Below are 17,563 nucleotides of genomic sequence, written 5' to 3' on the forward strand. Positions count from 1 at the left end.
TTTGATTAGGGTTTGTGTGGTATCTTTTTTTCATCTTTTTACTTTTTAAGCTATTTGTATTTTTATATTTGAAATGGATTTCTTGTAGACAGCATATAGTTGGGTCTTGCATTTTTATCTAATTTCACGACTGCCTTTTTTTTTTTCCTGAGGAAGATTAGCCCTGAGCTAACATCTGTTGACAAGTCTTTCTCTTTTTTCTTTTATGCTCAAGGAAGCTTAGCCCTGAGCTAACATCTGTGCCAATCTTCCTCCACTTTATGTGGGTTACCATCACAGCATGGCTTGATGAGTGGTGTTGGTCTGTGCCTAGAATCTGAACTATGAACCCAGGCTACCAAAGTGGAGTGTGCTGAACTTAAGCACTACACCACAGGGCTGGCCCCACAATCACTGCCTTTTAATTGGAGCATTTAGACTACTTACATTTATATATACATAGCTGGGCAGAAAGCTACTATCTTGTTATTTGCTTTTATTCTTTGTCCCATATGTTTGTTATTCTTTCACTCCTTTTAGTGTCTTCTTTTTGAACATTTTTATGATTCCGTTTTATCTCCACTATGAGCTTACTAGCTATACTGTTTCTCTCCTTCTTTCCTTCCTTTTTTCTTTTCTGGTTGCTCTAGGGTTTAAAATATATGATTTTAATTTATCACAACCTACTGTCAAGTAATATACTACTTCATGTGTAAAAACCTTATAACAATATACTTCTATTTTCCTCCTCTTGTCTTTTATAATATTATTATAATACATTTTACTTCTACATTTGCTCTGAATCCTATAATCCATTGTTATTATTTTTGCTTAAAACAGCCAATTATCTTTAAAGATATTTAAAAATGAGAACAAATGTCCTATATTTACCTAAATATATGCCTCATTACTCTCCGTTCCTTTGTGTAGATCCAAATCTCCATCTGGAATTATTTTCCTTCTTCCTGAAGAACTTCATTTAATATTTCTCATAGTGCAGGTCTCCTGGTGATGAATTCTCTCTGCTTTTGTTTGTCTGAGAAAAATATTTATTTTGACAAATTGTGAATGATATTTTCACTGGGAGTAGAATTCTAGATTATTAAGTGTTTTTTTTTTTCTGAGGAAGAGCTGCCTTAAGCTAACATCTGTTTCCAATCTTCCTCTTGTTTTTCTTGAGCAACATTAGCCCTGAGCTAACATCTGTGCCAATCTTCCTCTATTTTGTATGTGGGTTGCCACCATAGCATGTCTAAGGAATGGTGTAGGTCCACGCCTGGGATCTGAACCCATGAACCTGGGCCATCAAAACAGAGTATGCTGAACTGAACCTCTACACCATAGGGCTGGCCCCCGAAATTGTCAAGTTTTTTCTTTAAATACTTTAAAATTTTTGCTCTATTGTCTTCTGATTTGCATGGTTTTTTATGAAAAGTCTCTTGATAATTCTCATTTTGTTCCTCTGTACGGATTGCATATGTTCTCTCTGGTTGCTTTTAAGATTTCATCACTGTTTTCAGGTATTTGATTCTCATGTGCCATGTTATGTGTTATTGTGTGTATCTGTTTATTCTGGTTGGACTTTGTTGAGCTCCTTGGATCTGTGAGTTTATAGTTTCATCACATTTGGAAAAATGTTGGCCATTACTCTGAAAATATTTTTTGTTCCTCCTCCTTTTTTTCTGAAACTCTAATTTCACATATGTTAGGTTGCTTACTATTGTCCCACAGATCACTGATTTTTATCAGTCATTTTTCTCTCTCTCTCATTTTGGGTAAATTTTATTCTACATCCTTAAGTTCCCGATTATTTCGTCTGCAACGTTTAACCTTCTGTTAATCCCATCCAGTATATTTTTATTTCTGATATTATGTTTTTCATGTCAAGATGTTTTATTTGGGTCTTTTTTAGCCCATCTATGCTAATTAATCATCTCTGTCCTTTCAGGATCTGTTTTTACTGAAGGACTTTTCTGCTGATTGTGAGTCATATGTTTTGCATGCCAGGTCATTTTTGATCAACTTCTGATCATTGTGAATTTTAAATTGTTGATTGCTGAAAGACACTTAAAAGAAGGTTGGACAAAATTGTCTGAATCAGTTTGATCCTTCTGAGTCTCGATTTTAAGCTTCCTTATGGCTGGTTCAGAGCAGCCTTTATTCTAGGGTTATTTTAGTCCCACTACTTAAGGCCTGACCTTTCAGAGAACTGTACTTGATGCCCTATGTGTTATAATGTGTCTCTACTCTGCTTGGTGTAAAATGTGACTATTCCCGTGTATGAGCCCCAGTAATTGTTCTGCTTACTGCTTTCCAGTAGTTCTTTCCCTGACATCATGGATAGATCTGTACTCAGCTAAAGGCTCCAGGAACTCCTCTGCAGATCTCCAGTAATGTAGCCTTCAAAGTCTAGATACCTAATCCTTCCCCAAATCCAGTTTCCATCACCTTAGCCAGTGACGCTCCTGGACTTTGTTTAGATTCTTTCTCCTTGTGCTATGGCCTAGAAACCACCTCTCGGAAGTAAGCTGGGGTAACCATAGGGTGTCCCTCATTTATTTTCCATTGCTCAGGGACCACAGTCCTCTGCCTGAAAGAATTTTTAAATGTATTTTGCGTGGATATCTGGTTCTTTAGAGCGGGAAGGCAATTCCCACAGCAGTTACTTTTTCATGAACACAACAGAAGTCTGTCTATGAATAAAATTTGTTGTGAAAGAGTTTTACTGAGTAGAATATCCCCTTTTAGGAAGTTAATTAAAAGGGTTTTTTTTTCCATTTTGAAAAGTCTCTTTAAGTTTAAGACAAACTGAAAGTCATCAATTTTCAACATTCTTGGACTAACAGAAAGAATATCAGTGCTTTATTTTTCTTGCAGGATCTCATTTTTTCCAGTACAAATCATGCTTTACAAATCAGGCTTTATCCACACAACGCTATTGTAAGGAAATATATAGTATTGAGATGCTTGAGATTGTCTTTACTAGAAAAGGCACTACCTTCCTGCTCACTTAAGCTCTTGTTAAATTATTATTTTTTCTTCCTTGTTACCAGTTGGGCTTGAAGAATTGCACAAGTGACAATTTATATGGCATTCTCAGAATTTGATCACTTAAAAATTAAAAAATGGCAAACCATCAGTAACTTCATATAAAGTGTGTTGAGCCCTTTATCAGTATCAAAATTTAGTGCACAATAAGAGTAAGAAATATTTATATAGGCTGGTATCAGAATGCACACTTCTCACTTCAATAGAGAACAGGAAGTACCTCTTACGAATAAAATTCTATTCTTCTAAACTCTCTCTAAACAGGTTGTAAACATTTGTGATTTTCTTTTCTTAAATTAGTCTAATCCTTTGTAATAAATTGAGTTTCTATGTTTTGTAGAGGTTTTGAAGACTAAAGAGGCGGGAGTCTGAGGAATTAGAAATATATTAAATTAAATGTGTTCAAATATTTCCTTCCTCTTATGTGTTAAGTACTTTGCAAAAATAATTGCTATCATTTTCTTTTGTGAGAAAAACTTTTCCTTATATATTTGATTATCCCTGAATAGAAATATGATAGCTAAAACAGGTATCATATCTTATTGTCATATTATCTGTACCTTTAAAGACAGATACATTTATCATAACTTGGTAACTCCTCCATTATGTTGTATTTTTTATATCCTGATAATTAAGTGCGGGATCTTTACTAGAGATTATGACCATGATTATGAAATTGCAAAGCCCCTCTAGGAAGGGATGATTAGATTCCTTATAGCACTGTACTGGTCATTTATTCTCACATCTGAAAAAAAGTTTGAATTTTGTTGGTTGCTACCATGTTTAGGGCTACTGAAATACTCATGCCTTTCTGGCCTCAATTTTGCTTCTAAATAATCAAAATAATATAATCGAGTATCTATACAAATGGCTAAACTTTAAAAATTGATAGATTTTTATTTTCATTTTACTTATAGTGTATTTATGCCATATGAAAATGCATTTCAGGGTTTGTATATTACTTAGAAGAATAAGTGCTGAGTCTTCCACCTTTATATAATTGTACATTTTAATGATAAAAAGAAAATCATGACGTCATGATGCCTGTGGTTCCTCTGGTGTTCTTTGTTATCAATTAAAACATAAACCAGATTTTCTAATTCCCTAGTTCCTTGGGGATTTATTTAAAAAGCAACCTGAATTTTTACCTTCATGTAAAAACATTGCATTGTTTACAAGATGAATATTAAAATAATACAATTAGAATGAAAAGTGTTTTCCTTTGGGGTTCTGTTGAGAAAGAGAGTGAGACTGACAGACACCTTGGGATATAGCAGAGAACATGTTATCTGCAAAGCTGTTTTGATATTAATGCATTCTGCTAATCAAGTTTATTTTCTGTATTGACTGAAGTTAACATTAATCCTTTAATTTGCAAATACTACAGCTCTAAAAATTACATTTCTAACTTGATCACTGGTGGTTGTGCTACATAGTGTCATTGTAAACTAGCTGCTGAACAGATTATTTACCCTCATTCTAGAAGATGAAATTATCCCTAACATATCTTTCTTGCAAAATTAGTAGAAATGCTGGTTGCTATTAAACCTGATCAGCTGGTATCACAGCAGGGTACTTGTGAAAAAATTACTTAATATCTCTTTGTTTACAGTCTTCTCGAAGGTGAATATATTTAATGCAATTATTCAGCTGCTAACCAGCTGCTGATGTTAACTATTTCTGTTTAAAGAAGTTATGTTTTTAACAAAACCTATGCCACACCAAAGGTTTTATTTTCATTTTCCTAAGAATCTTATTTTGTGTATATATCTAGAAAAGGAGTCTTAATGAAGAGGTCTTGTGCTGATTAAGCCCAAAGGTGTTATTATACAGAGGAAATTTGATCATTCTTGCATCTTCAGAAAAGGTGGTATTGTGTAGAATTTAAAATTCAGATTCCTTAATCAGCCACTGATTTATAAGACAATTTGGGGACAATTTACTTTATCAGTGCCTCAATTTACCTTTTTAAACGGCAATTAAAGATTAATGAGACCACTGTGGATTTAGTGAAATAGATGGGAACAAACTTAGGTAAAAACGGTGACTAATCTATAAACTTCTGTTCTATTCTATACTATTCTATTATCATTACAGAAAAAAATGACTCCAAATCAGAAATGGGGAAAACATGTAAATATAGTGCCCTTAGATGCACGCGTAGTGCCTTGTTGATTTCAAGGGGAGCCATGCAAATGTATATGAGTAGAATTTGATTCTGTCTCTTCAGTTGGCTCAACAGTTTAGTTTTTTAGTTATATTTATGTTGCACTACATCCTTCAAACAGCTCCCAGAATGAATGTATTTCATGTCTCGAATCATTAGACCAGTCTTAAAACTGCTTTCTCCTTCTTTACATAAATATTCCTATGTAGCTGGTTGGCTAACAAGATCACCTGGTCATTGAGGAAACCTCTAATCCAAGGCCTATTAATTTTTCCTGGCTCTGATAAACGACCTTAAACTGAAAAGGAATCTCTAAAAAAATACATTGCTCCCCAAGCATCACTCTAAGGAGCAAAAGGTAGGTGAATTGGCTATTATTTTGGGATTTGGAAAAGCAGCTTAATGATATTCATATTAGAAATGATAAACTTGGAGAGTTATAACTTCTTACTCCAATATATTATTAGGCTGAACCTCAGCTCAACTCTTATTTTGATGCAAGAACTTGTATTGTTTTCTTGTATTTATTTGAGTTGCCAGAATTCTTGAATTAAAAAACAAACTATAATTAGAGCAATTCAGTATCATATAATAATTTTATAGTTATTTATATTATTTTTTGTTGGAGGTTGGAAGTGGTACATGTTTTTGTTCATACCAAATTCCTATATCCAGCACAGTTTCCAACAAATAGTGGGTGCTCAACCAATATTTGCTGGGCAGGTGAATGTTAGCTGTGTCTGCATCCTTCTGTCGCCATGCCCTTCTTATAGCTGCATAACTGTGAGCTCCAGGTGTCACACTGTTGTGCTCCACTTTCTATCCTGAAAAATATCATTTAAGGTCCAACCAGGAAAAAAGGAGCCACTCTATTTAAATCAGAGGGAATTTAGTGCAGGGAATTGGTTACACAGGTGCCAGAAGGTAAAAAGAGGATGAGAAGGCACCCTAAAAATTATCAGCAGCAGGAAGCCACATCCCTAGACTGGAGAGACAGGAGGAGGAAGTGGTGTTACCACAGCTCAGCGCCTGGGAGCACCTGATGGAACCTGAAACCACAGAGGACCTGAAATACTGTCTTCTCCTTTCCTTCTGTCCTCCAATTTCTTATTAGAAAACCCTGCAGAACATGCACTGATAGGGGAGCTTAGGGAAAACTGCCCGTACTACCCCCACAACCCCCCCACCTCCCAAACAGAACAGGGAAGGGCAAGGAATGAGTCTGAGAACAAACAAGCCATGGTGTGATCCACTACCAAAGGAAGATGCTTTAGGGATAATGCCAATTTTGTGCTTTCTGTCTCCCACTTACATGTCCCTCTCTGCCAGTTATTCTGCCCAGTTAACTCCAAACCCAGTATGACTTTATCAGTGACGCATCACCGGCATCCTTTCTCCTAAGAGACTCTTTCTTGGAGCACCTGACAACTCAAGATCAAGCAGCTGGCCTATATTTTATATTCTGCTTTCCCAGCCCAGTAGAGATGAACCCAGCCCAGTGGACCTTGCTTCAGAGCTCATCCACCAGCTTCCCAGATGATCTCATGCCAAGAGCCAGTGGATGATCCACTCGAGCTCAGACTAGAGACAGCAACGTGATCTTGGTGACCCAGACCAATGTCTAAGCTTTTAGTGGTATGACTAGGGCAGGCTGTATATCACCACAATTATAGGTTTACACCTTTCAATGATGATATTTTTCCTTTGGCTATCATTTGTCCTTCACACTTATTTTATAACTTGGCAGTGATGGTTTAATTTGTGTTGAGAAATAAGGACTAGCTACGAATTAAGATTTATTATTATTATTACTGTTCATAAAATCTTTCACTAAGCATCTGCTTTGATCTCTATGATAACTCCATGATATTAAGGCAGAGTTTCTCACCTTGGGCGCTATTGATATTTGGGCCAGACAGTTCTTTGTTGGGACTGTCTTGTACATTGAAGAATTTTTAGTAGCACCCCTCACCTCTACCCACTAGACACCATCAGCACCCCCCTCCCTCAAATTGTGACAACTAAAAATGTCTCCAGATATTACCACATGTCCCCTGGAAGGTAGGAATCACCCCGGTTAAGAATCACTGTGTTAAGGAAAGTACAGTTATTGTGATCCCATTTTACAGGTGAAGAAAACAGAAGTCAGAGATGTTAAGGGAGCATGCCAGTTCTTCTCATAAACTGTCTTATATTCTAAGTTTTTATGTAGGCTATAAGTCAAATGTCAATGGGAGATTTCGGGGATGTAACATTTGCTGGTGTGGGGCAAAGTTAAAATTGGGACCCACAATGCAAGAAGAAAAGGTACTACTTACTGTATTGAAATTCGTATGCAGGCCCTAAAAATTGCAGTGAGAATCTTGATTCTGATAACTGAAAGGCTGTGGAATATTATCCTAATAGCTATGCGTTGTAAGAAATTGAGTGTCAGGACTATCAGAGACAGCCCTGGAATATGCTTAGCAGGGAAAATAGCACTAGTGGCTTTCCATCTGGCTTTGACTTAATGACTAAATTATTTTAATTTTTTCCTACATTTTAAATCTTTGGTTTCTTCAAGATAAGAACACCTTAATTTCCCTCATCACATCTGTCCTCTCATTAATGTGCGTACTTTCCTCTTTGTCAGCAGTTAGCTTCCAGATGAAGTTTAGATAAATGGTTGTCAGCTTACCTTATAGTTGTTTTATGATGGGATTTGGAAGGAAGAGTTATAGCAGATCCTCCCAATGAGAAGAGGCTGCACTCTCACTGTGAGGTTCATTGAACCCATATGGATCAGAACAGCTGGAAGGATGGGTTTGCTACCTGAGGCCAGCAATTGTGTCGCCAACCGTGACTCCCACTTGCTGACCCTTGTATAATGCATTGCAGTTGAAGGAATGTTGATCACTCCTTTCCATTTTGTGATGGATGGTGTTATTTAAAACTGATGGTCTTGTAAACCGTTGGTGAGTTTCCATGTCTCACAGATGTGAGTGAGGCAGATAGTCAATAAATAATGCCATGCTCTGGAGGAACATGCACTGCTCTCCACCATGCGGGCTAAATTGTCCTGCTAACAAGCAGGTGTGAAGGTAGCTTAGACCTGGAATGGAAAGGGTTCTAGAAAAAATGATTTCTGGCGGGTATGATTATAAGCAAACACACTTCTTTCTAGGCCTGTGTTCTAAGATTTCTTTGTATGAAATGCTTGATTCTTAGGTCGGTTCCTGAAAGCACCTGCATTACCTAGAATGCTAACCTATGGCCAGCAGAGTTACAACAATGCTTGAGAGGACAAAGTCTTACTGATTTAGATACACTTACTCAGGCTGGGGTGACGGGTGCCACGTCACAAAAGGTGGTTGTCTTTGATTGTGTAAGGTCATGTTAGCCATCCATGGAGAGTTCTGGAAGGACCATATGGTTGACACTATTAACATCCACATAATTCCCCTGGCACTGGGTCCATGCTCCCTAAGCAACCTTCTAATTACAACTCGGCTTTCTAAGTAGCCCCTCTCCAAGTAGAGTATGGGTGCAGACGAACCAGTGGGAATGTCCTAATCATGTCCTAGTCAGTACACATGACAGGTATATTTTTCATTAGATGAATTAATAAATTGGCATCAAGTTGAAAAATGAAGAAAATCAGTTCAGGAGCTTTCATTCATTAAAGGTTGGATAGAGTCCTTGTATTCTAGCTACATTCGTTCGTATAGGAAGAAGTAAAATGAAGCACCAGAGTGGTCTTGGCATTCATCAGGTATTCTTAAGCATAGCTTCCCAGTTGTTGTGTGGAGTTTTCTCTGCCCAAGCAGATGGCAAGTTTCCTCTCGGCAGGAGCCATTTTTTCTACTATTTTTGTATGTACTATAGTACATCGTACAATGCTGGGGACATGCTTAACGTTCACTTAAAACGTCACTTGCTTTCTGGCTCCCCTAATATATTGAATTAATTAATTAAAGTAAAGAGGCATTTGTAAATATGGAAACAGTCTATTACAAGTAGAGTGGAGTGCTATGAAATGATGACTTGGTTGATTTCCAGCATTGTACATAGTGGGGCCACCTGTAGTAAATCCCCATTGCTGTATAATGCATGATGCCTTTTTCTAAAGCAGCATGTATTGTCAGTGCCAACACATGTGTGTGCCTTAAAGAGCAATGGTAGAGGCAGCGGCTGTATTGGATTTATATAAAGGAAGGAAAATTCTAAATGTATCAGGAGGGTGGGTGGTGGAATATACTGGTAACACATTTATGATCTGAACTCCTGCTGTGATATTTGCCACACTACTTCACTAAACACAAAGACTGGAACAGTGAATAGCTCTGCAAAAAGGATTTTTTGGAATAATTCTGTTCTAGATGTTGGCATGGATATCACATGACTTTAAAATACTGGGACAGGGAAGGCTAATTCAAATAAATTCTCAGATGAAGAATAAACTACTGATGATTAAAATCTGTATTTATCCTCAATCTTGCTGGTTACTAATGGTAATAATTTAATGTTGGATTTACTTTAAGTTGTTTTGAATCTTTGGATGTTTATATTTTTGATAGGCTTCAAAATACTACTTTAGCTTTTCTGGTAACTTCTGCGCTGTCATAGACAAGGTGCTCATTTGTGCAGACTGCGCCTGAAATTTCTGGTGTATTACTTGGGTAATAACTCACTGTATCAGTGTCTTGTGGCTGCTCTAACAAGTTATCACAAACTTGGTGGGTTAAAACAGCAGCAGTTTATTCTCTCACAGTTCTGGAGGCCGGCAGTCTGAAATCAGTGTCACTGGGCTGCAATCAGGGCATCCGCAGGGCAGTGCTCCCTCCAGAGGCTCCAAGGCAGAATCTACTCATTGCCTCTTCCAGCTTCTGACGGCTGCTGATTCCTTGGCTGGTGGCCACATCACTCCACTCTTTGCCTCCATGGTCCCATTGCCTCCTCCTCTTCTAGCTGTCAAATCTCCCTCTGCCTCCCTCTTATAAGAATTCGTGTAATTGCATTCAGGGCCCCCCCTGTATAATCCAGGATAATCTCGTCTCAAGACCTTTGATTTAACCACATCAGCAAAGTCTTTTTTCTGCCATATAAGGACACATTCATAGGTTCTAGGGGTTAGGATGCGGACTTTTTTTTTTTTTTTTTTTTGAGTGGGGCATTATTTAGTCTACTTGAATCAATTGGTATAGCACTTTAGTTCAAAGCCCTTTTCACTCAGTACTTCTAGAACATTTCTTTCCACTGCTTTCTAGCATTCCATGGTACATAGAAGAAGCCCAATGCCAGTTTAATTACTATTCTTTTGTAAGGAATCTTGTACCCCTGCCCTCAAAAACGCTTACACATACTAGAAGTTTAAAGGTTTTCCTTTTATTCTCAAATGTTGCAGACTTCTCCAGGATTTGTCCATACATTATTCCATCCCCCACACCTGTAAAATATTTAGCACGTCCTTCCTATCTAACCACTTAAACCTTTCTTCACTTTAAAGAAATTCTCTTTAGTAGTCTTTATATGCTTCCCTCCATCTTCTCTGTTATCTGTTTTTAGAACTCTTAATAGATAGATTTTGGACCTCGAACTATCACCTATGACTCTTAATTTTCCTTTAAACTTTTTTCCCCATTGTTATTTTTGCATTGTATTTTGCAAAAATCCCTCCGCTCAATCTTCTAGCTTTGTATATTGAACTTTAGTCATGTCATTTCTGATGTTCAGCTTTTCCGTTTGAATTACTTTTTATGTTGGCTTTCTTATTTTTAATTTCTAGAAGCTCTGGATACTTCTTTTTTAATAGTAGCCTGTTTTAGTTTTATGGCTCTGATGTTTTGAATCTCTGAAGATTTTAACTATGCTCTTAAAAATTCTCTTCTTTTTCCTGCATTAATCTGTTTCCTCTCATTGAAGTGCTATACAAAGTTAAGTTGAGTTCACTCTGCACTATTATAAAGACATGTGATAAGAACCTTTCTGTGACTTCCACACTTAACTACACCAAGCTCAGCCCTTGGGAGAGACATGTTCAGCCTCAAGTGAATGTAGTTGTCCAATTGCTCCCAAATATAATAACTCTAAGATTACTCACAGAAAGAGTGCATTGAAACGGGGAATTTCCAATTTAGTGAGAGTTAATCTTCCCCATTAGGTTGTGAGCCTTTTGAAAGTTGATAATCACATTTTATCTGATGCTGTGTCTGCAGCACTTCACACAGTTCTGGCCCATAATTACTGCTTAATAAATATTTATTAAATAGAAGAATGAACACATATGTGATATTCCAAGTTTGGCATAGATTATCACTTGATTTATACTGAGGGCAGAATCTAAAGAAAATGAGATCTTTTGGGAAGAACATTTTATTCCAGACTTCATCATTTATTGCCTCATATATAGTTGGATTGAAGTAAAAATATAACCAGGGAGGAGAGGCTGCTTTAATACCCCTCACATTTCCATGCCTTTCTTGGAGCTGTTCCTTCTTTTACAAGGACCCTTTCCCCCACTCCACCCCATCCAGCCTTCCCTGGCTACTTCAAACCACATTGATCTCTCCATTTTGAGCTACTATTGGACTTTTCATGTGTATCACACTATTTAGTACTTCAGTTTTGTTGAACAAATATTTATTTTCTCTATACATGGCTCTGTGCTAGGTTCCAAAGGTGACACAAAGATGAAAAACCTTCCACTCCTGCTTGCAAAGAACCTTCAGCCTTGTAGGGGACTTAGTGTATAATAAATAGCTGCAATAAAATTCAGCAGGACAGCTAACATGGGAAGTTCAGGGTGGGATAAATGATATCTATCTGGTGTAGCTTCAAAGGTATATGGCTTTAGCAGTAGCCTTGAAAGTTGGACAGGTTTTTGTCAGAAGGTAATGGAGGGGCAAGGAGGAAAAGAGAAGACAAGAAGAAGTAATTATGTATAAAATGCTCAGTTAAAACTACAAAAGTCAGAAAAAGAGTAGAAGACAAAAATAGGAACAAAGAACAAGGGTAACAACAGAAAACAGTAATAAATACGGTAGCCATTAATCAGAGTGGATCAAAAAACAAGACCCAATTGTATGTTGTCTATAAGAAACCCACTTTAAGTATAAGACATTTATGAAATAAACAGATGGAGAAAGATATACCATGATGACATTAATCAAAAGAAAGCAGGAGTAGTTGTATTAATTTCCAACAGAGCAGACTTCCAAGCAAGGGAAGTTATCAGGAATAAGTAGGGGCATTACATAATGATAAAGGGGGAAGAAGACATAACAATCTTTAACATGTATGTACCTAACAACAGTGTCAAAATCTGTTAGGCAAAAACTGACAGAACAGCAAGGAGAAATAGATAATTCCACTATTATAGTTGGAGACTTCAACATTCCTGTGTCAGACATGGACAGATCCAGTAGGGAGAAAATAATTAAGAACATGGGTTAACTCAACAATACTACCAATCAACTGGATATAATTGACAACTATAGACTACTTCATCCACCAACAGCGGAATATACGTTCTCTGTTTTTTGAAGAAGATTAGCCCTGCTAACATCTGTGCCCATCTTCCTCTACTTTATATATAGGATGTCTGCCACAGCATGGCTTGACAAGTAGTGTGTAGGTCCTCACCCGGGATCCAAACCAGCGAAACCCTGGGCCATGAAGCAGGATGTGTGAACTTAACCACTGTGCCACTGGGCTGGCCCCAGAATGCATGCTCTTTTCAAGCTCACATAGAACATTCACCAAGAAAGAACACATTCTGAGCTATAAAGCACAACTTAACAAATTTAAAAGAATGTAAATCATTCAATATCTGCTCTCAGACTATAATAGAATTAAACTAGAAATCAATAAAAAAAAGATAATTGGAAAATCCCAAAATAAATAGAGATTAAATAACAAGCTTCTAAATAACACATAGGTTAAAGAAAAAATCTCAAGAGAAATTTAAAAACATTTTGAACTAAATGAAAATGGAAGTACAACTTATGAAAACTTGTGGGATGCCGTGAAAGCAATGATTAGAGAAAAATTTACAGCACTGTGTGCATATATTGGAAAAGAAGAGAAACATAAAATCAGTCATCTAAGCTTCCACCTTAGAAAACTAGAAAAAGAAGAGCAAATTAAATCCCAAGTAAACAGAAGAAAAAAATATTAAATATTAGAGCAGAAATCAATGATATTGAAAACAGGAAATCAATACAGAAAATCAATGAAACCAGAAGCTGTTTAAAAAAAAAAAATCGGTGAAATTGATAAGCCTCTAGCCAGGCTAACTAAGAAAACAGAGGACACACCTTGCTAATGTCAGAAATGACAGAAGAGATATCACTGCAGATCCCACGGACACTAAAAGGATAATAAAGGAATACTATGAACAACTCTATGCTCACGAATTTTATAACCCAGATGAAATGGACCAGTTCCTTGAAAGACACAATCTGCCAAAACTCATACAAGGAGAAATAGACAATCTGAATATGCCTATATCTAATAAAGAAATTGAATCAATAATTAATAACTTTCCAAAACAGAAAGCAGCAGGCCCAGATGGGTGCACTGGTGAATTCTATCAAACATTTAAGGAAGAAATTTCCCCAATTCTATGCAACCTCTTTCATAAGATAGAAGCAGAGGAAATACTTCCTAACTCATGCTATAGGCCAATGTTACCCTAATACCAAAACCACACAAAGACATTATAAGAAAAGAAAACTACAGACCAATATTTCTAATGAATATAAATGTAAAAATCCTCAATACAATATCAATAGGTCAAATCCAACAATGTATAAAACATTGTGCACTGGGACCAAGTGGGATTTATCCCAGGTAAGCAAGGCTGGTTCAACCTTTGAAAACCAATTAATGTATTCCATCATATCAACAGGCTAAAGAAGAAAAATCACACAATCATATCAATAGACGATGAAAAAGCATTTGACAAAATCCAACACCCACTGATGATAAAAACTCAGTAGGGGCTGGCCCCATGGTTGAGTGGTTAAGTTCATGTGCTCCACTTCAGTGGCCCAGGGTTTTGCTGGTTCAGATCCTGGGCGCAGACATGGCACCACTCATCAAGCCATGCTCAGGTGGTGTTACACATAGCACAATCAGAAGTACCTACAACTGGAATATAAAACTATGTTCTTGGCGGGGGGGGGGGGGGCGCTTTGAGGAGAAGAAGAAGGAAAAAAAGATTGGCAACAGATGTTAGCTCAGGTGCCAGTCTTAAAAAAATAACAACTCAGTAAACTTGGAATAGACAGGAACTTCCTAAATTTGATAAAGAATATCTATAAAAAATCTATAGCTAACATCATACTTAATGGTGAGAAATTAGAAGTTTTCCTACTAAGATCAAGAACAAGACAAGGATGTCCCCTCTCACTACTCCTTTTCAACAGTGGACAGGCAGTCCTGGCTGATGCAATAAGACAAGAAAAGGAAATGAGGTATACTGATTCTGAAGGAAGAAATAAAACAATCTTTATTCAGAGATGACATGATTGTCTAGGTAGAAAATCTGAAAGAATTGACAAAAACAAAAAATAAAACCCAAAAACCTCCTGGAACTAATAAGTGATTATAGCAAGGTTGCAGGATACAAGGTTAATACACAAAAGTCAATCTCTTTCCTATATTGCAGCAATGAACAAATGGAATTTGAAATTAAAAACACAATACCATTTACATTAGTACCCCCCACCCAAAAGAAATACTTAGGTATAAATCTTTCAATATATGTACAAGATCTAGATGAGAGAAATCACAAAATTCTGATGAATGAAATCAAAGACAAACTATATAAATGGAGAGATATCCCATGTTCCTGGATAGGAATACTCAATATTGTTAAGATGTCAGTTCTTCCCAACTTGATCTATAGGTTCAATACAATCCCAATTAAAATCCCAGCAAGTTATTTTGTGGATGTTGACAAACTGACTTTAAGGTTTATATGGATAGGCAGAAGATCCACAATAGGCAGCACAATATTTAAAGAGAAGAGCAGTTGGAGGAGTGACACACCTGACATCAAGACTTACTATAAAGCTACAGTAATTAATCCAGTGTGGTACTGGTGAAAGACTGGACAAATAGATATGGAATATCATAAAGAGCCCACAAACAGACCCACGTGAATATAGTCAACTGATCTTTGATAAAGGAGCAAAAGCAACACAGTGGAGAAAAGGTAGTTTTTCAAGAAGTGGTGCTGGAACAATTAGACATCCAGATGCAAAAAAAAAAAAAAAAAAAAAAGAATCTAGACACAGACCTTATACCATTCACAAAAATTAAGTCAAAATGGATTACAGATTTATATATAAAGTGCAAAATTATAAAACTCTTAGAAGACAACATGGGAGAAAATCTAGATGACCTTGGGTTTGGTGATGACTTTTTAGATATGACACCAAAGGCATGATCCATGAAAGAAAGAATTGATAAACTGCACTCCATTAAAATTAAATATTTCTGCTCTGTAAAAGATACTTTCAAGAGAATGAAGATACAAGCCACAGACTGGGAGGAAATATTTGCAAAATATATCTAATAAAGGACTGTTATTTAAGATGTATAAAGAACACATAAAACTCAACAATAAGAAAACAAACAACCCAATTTAAAAATGAACCAAGACCTTAAAAGACACTTCATCAAAGAAGATGCACATCTATTAGAACGGCCAAAATCCAGAACACTGACAACATCAAATGCTAGTGAGGATGTAGAGGAACAGGAACTCTCATTCATTGCTGGTGGGAATGCAAAATGGTACAGCCACTTTGGAAGACGGTTCTGCAGTTTCTTAAAAACTAAACATACTCTTACCATACAATCCAGCAACCGTACTCTCTGGCATTTATCCAAAGAGGTTGAAAATATGTCCACACAAAAACCTGCACAAAGATGTTTATTGCAACATTATTCATAACTGCAAAAACTTGGAAGCAACCAAAATGTTCTTCATTAGGTGAATGGATAAATAAACTGTGGTATATCCAGGCAATGGAAGATTATTCAGTGCTAAAAAGAAATGAGCTATCAAGCCATGAAAAGACACGGAGGAACCTTAAATGCACATCACCAAATCAAATAAGCCAAACTGAAAACGCTACATACTGTATGATTCCAACTATGAATCATTCTGGAAAAGGCAAAATTCTGGAGACTGTAAAAAATTTCAATAACTGCCAAAGCTTGAATGGATGAAGGAATGAATAAGTGGAGCACAGAGGATTTTTAGGGCAGTGAAAATACTCTGTCTGATATTATAATAATGAACACATGTCATTATACGTTTGTCCAGACTTATAGAATATACAACACCAATAATGATCCCTAATGTAAACTACGGACTTTGGGTGATAATGACATGTCAATGTAGGTTCATTAGTTGTAACAAATGTACCGTTCTGGTGGGGGATGTTGATAATGAGGGAGGTATGCACATATGGGGGTAGGGGTATATGTGAATCTCTGTAACTTCCTCGAAATTTTGCTGTGAACCTAAAGCTGCTCTGAAAAATAAAGTCTTTAATAAAAAACATAGTAAGAAGCAATCACGTGAGCAAAGATATGGTGTCAAGAAAACTGAGGCATTTTCATGGAACTGAGAATTTGGCTAGTTTCTGAGCACAGGTGGTGTCTGGTGCTCTAACAACAACTATGTTTGTGCATGGCAGCGAAGGAGTTGATGGATTCTTTGGGGGACATAAACTCGCAAGTTATTTACTTCACATATCTATGTAACCTGCCTGGTCCCTATAGGCATATGGTGAACAAGAAAGAATAATTTTAAACACATTTGGACTGCTTTTTTGAGATTTTGGAGGATCTTGATTGCCCTGATAGGGAGTTGGTTTTCTAGTTTTTAAGTGTTTCTCCACACCTATCACCCTGCAGGCTGCATATGCTATCATGATTTTGAAGATTACAGAGCAGCACTGAGGAGCTGAGTCACCAGATTTCCAGAGCATAGGTGAGTGGACTGGATGTTTAAAGCTTAAAGCTTTGCCCTGTTGAGCTACAAGCAACCATTGAGAAATGTTGAGCTAAATAAAAAGTGTCTTCCATCAGAGAATAAGCAGCTTGGGCACTGGGCCTAAACGTATCTCACACTTAACTTGGACCATCCATAATTCCAGCAGAATTCTACACTTGGACCAAAATCCACAGCCTTACCAAGACCTATAGGGCCCTGAATGATTTACCCTCTAACTCTCACATCTTTTTGGGTTGATTGAGTTGATTCGTTTTCTTATCTCTTTGTTTTCTCTCTCAGATTTGGAACTCCTATATGCTACTTCTATTCTTTCATTGATTGTCTTCAAAATCTTATCATGCATCTTAAAGTCTAAA

This window comes from Equus asinus, chromosome 2 (assembly GCF_041296235.1).
Source record: "Equus asinus isolate D_3611 breed Donkey chromosome 2, EquAss-T2T_v2, whole genome shotgun sequence".
Classification (NCBI taxonomy): domain Eukaryota; kingdom Metazoa; phylum Chordata; class Mammalia; order Perissodactyla; family Equidae; genus Equus; species Equus asinus.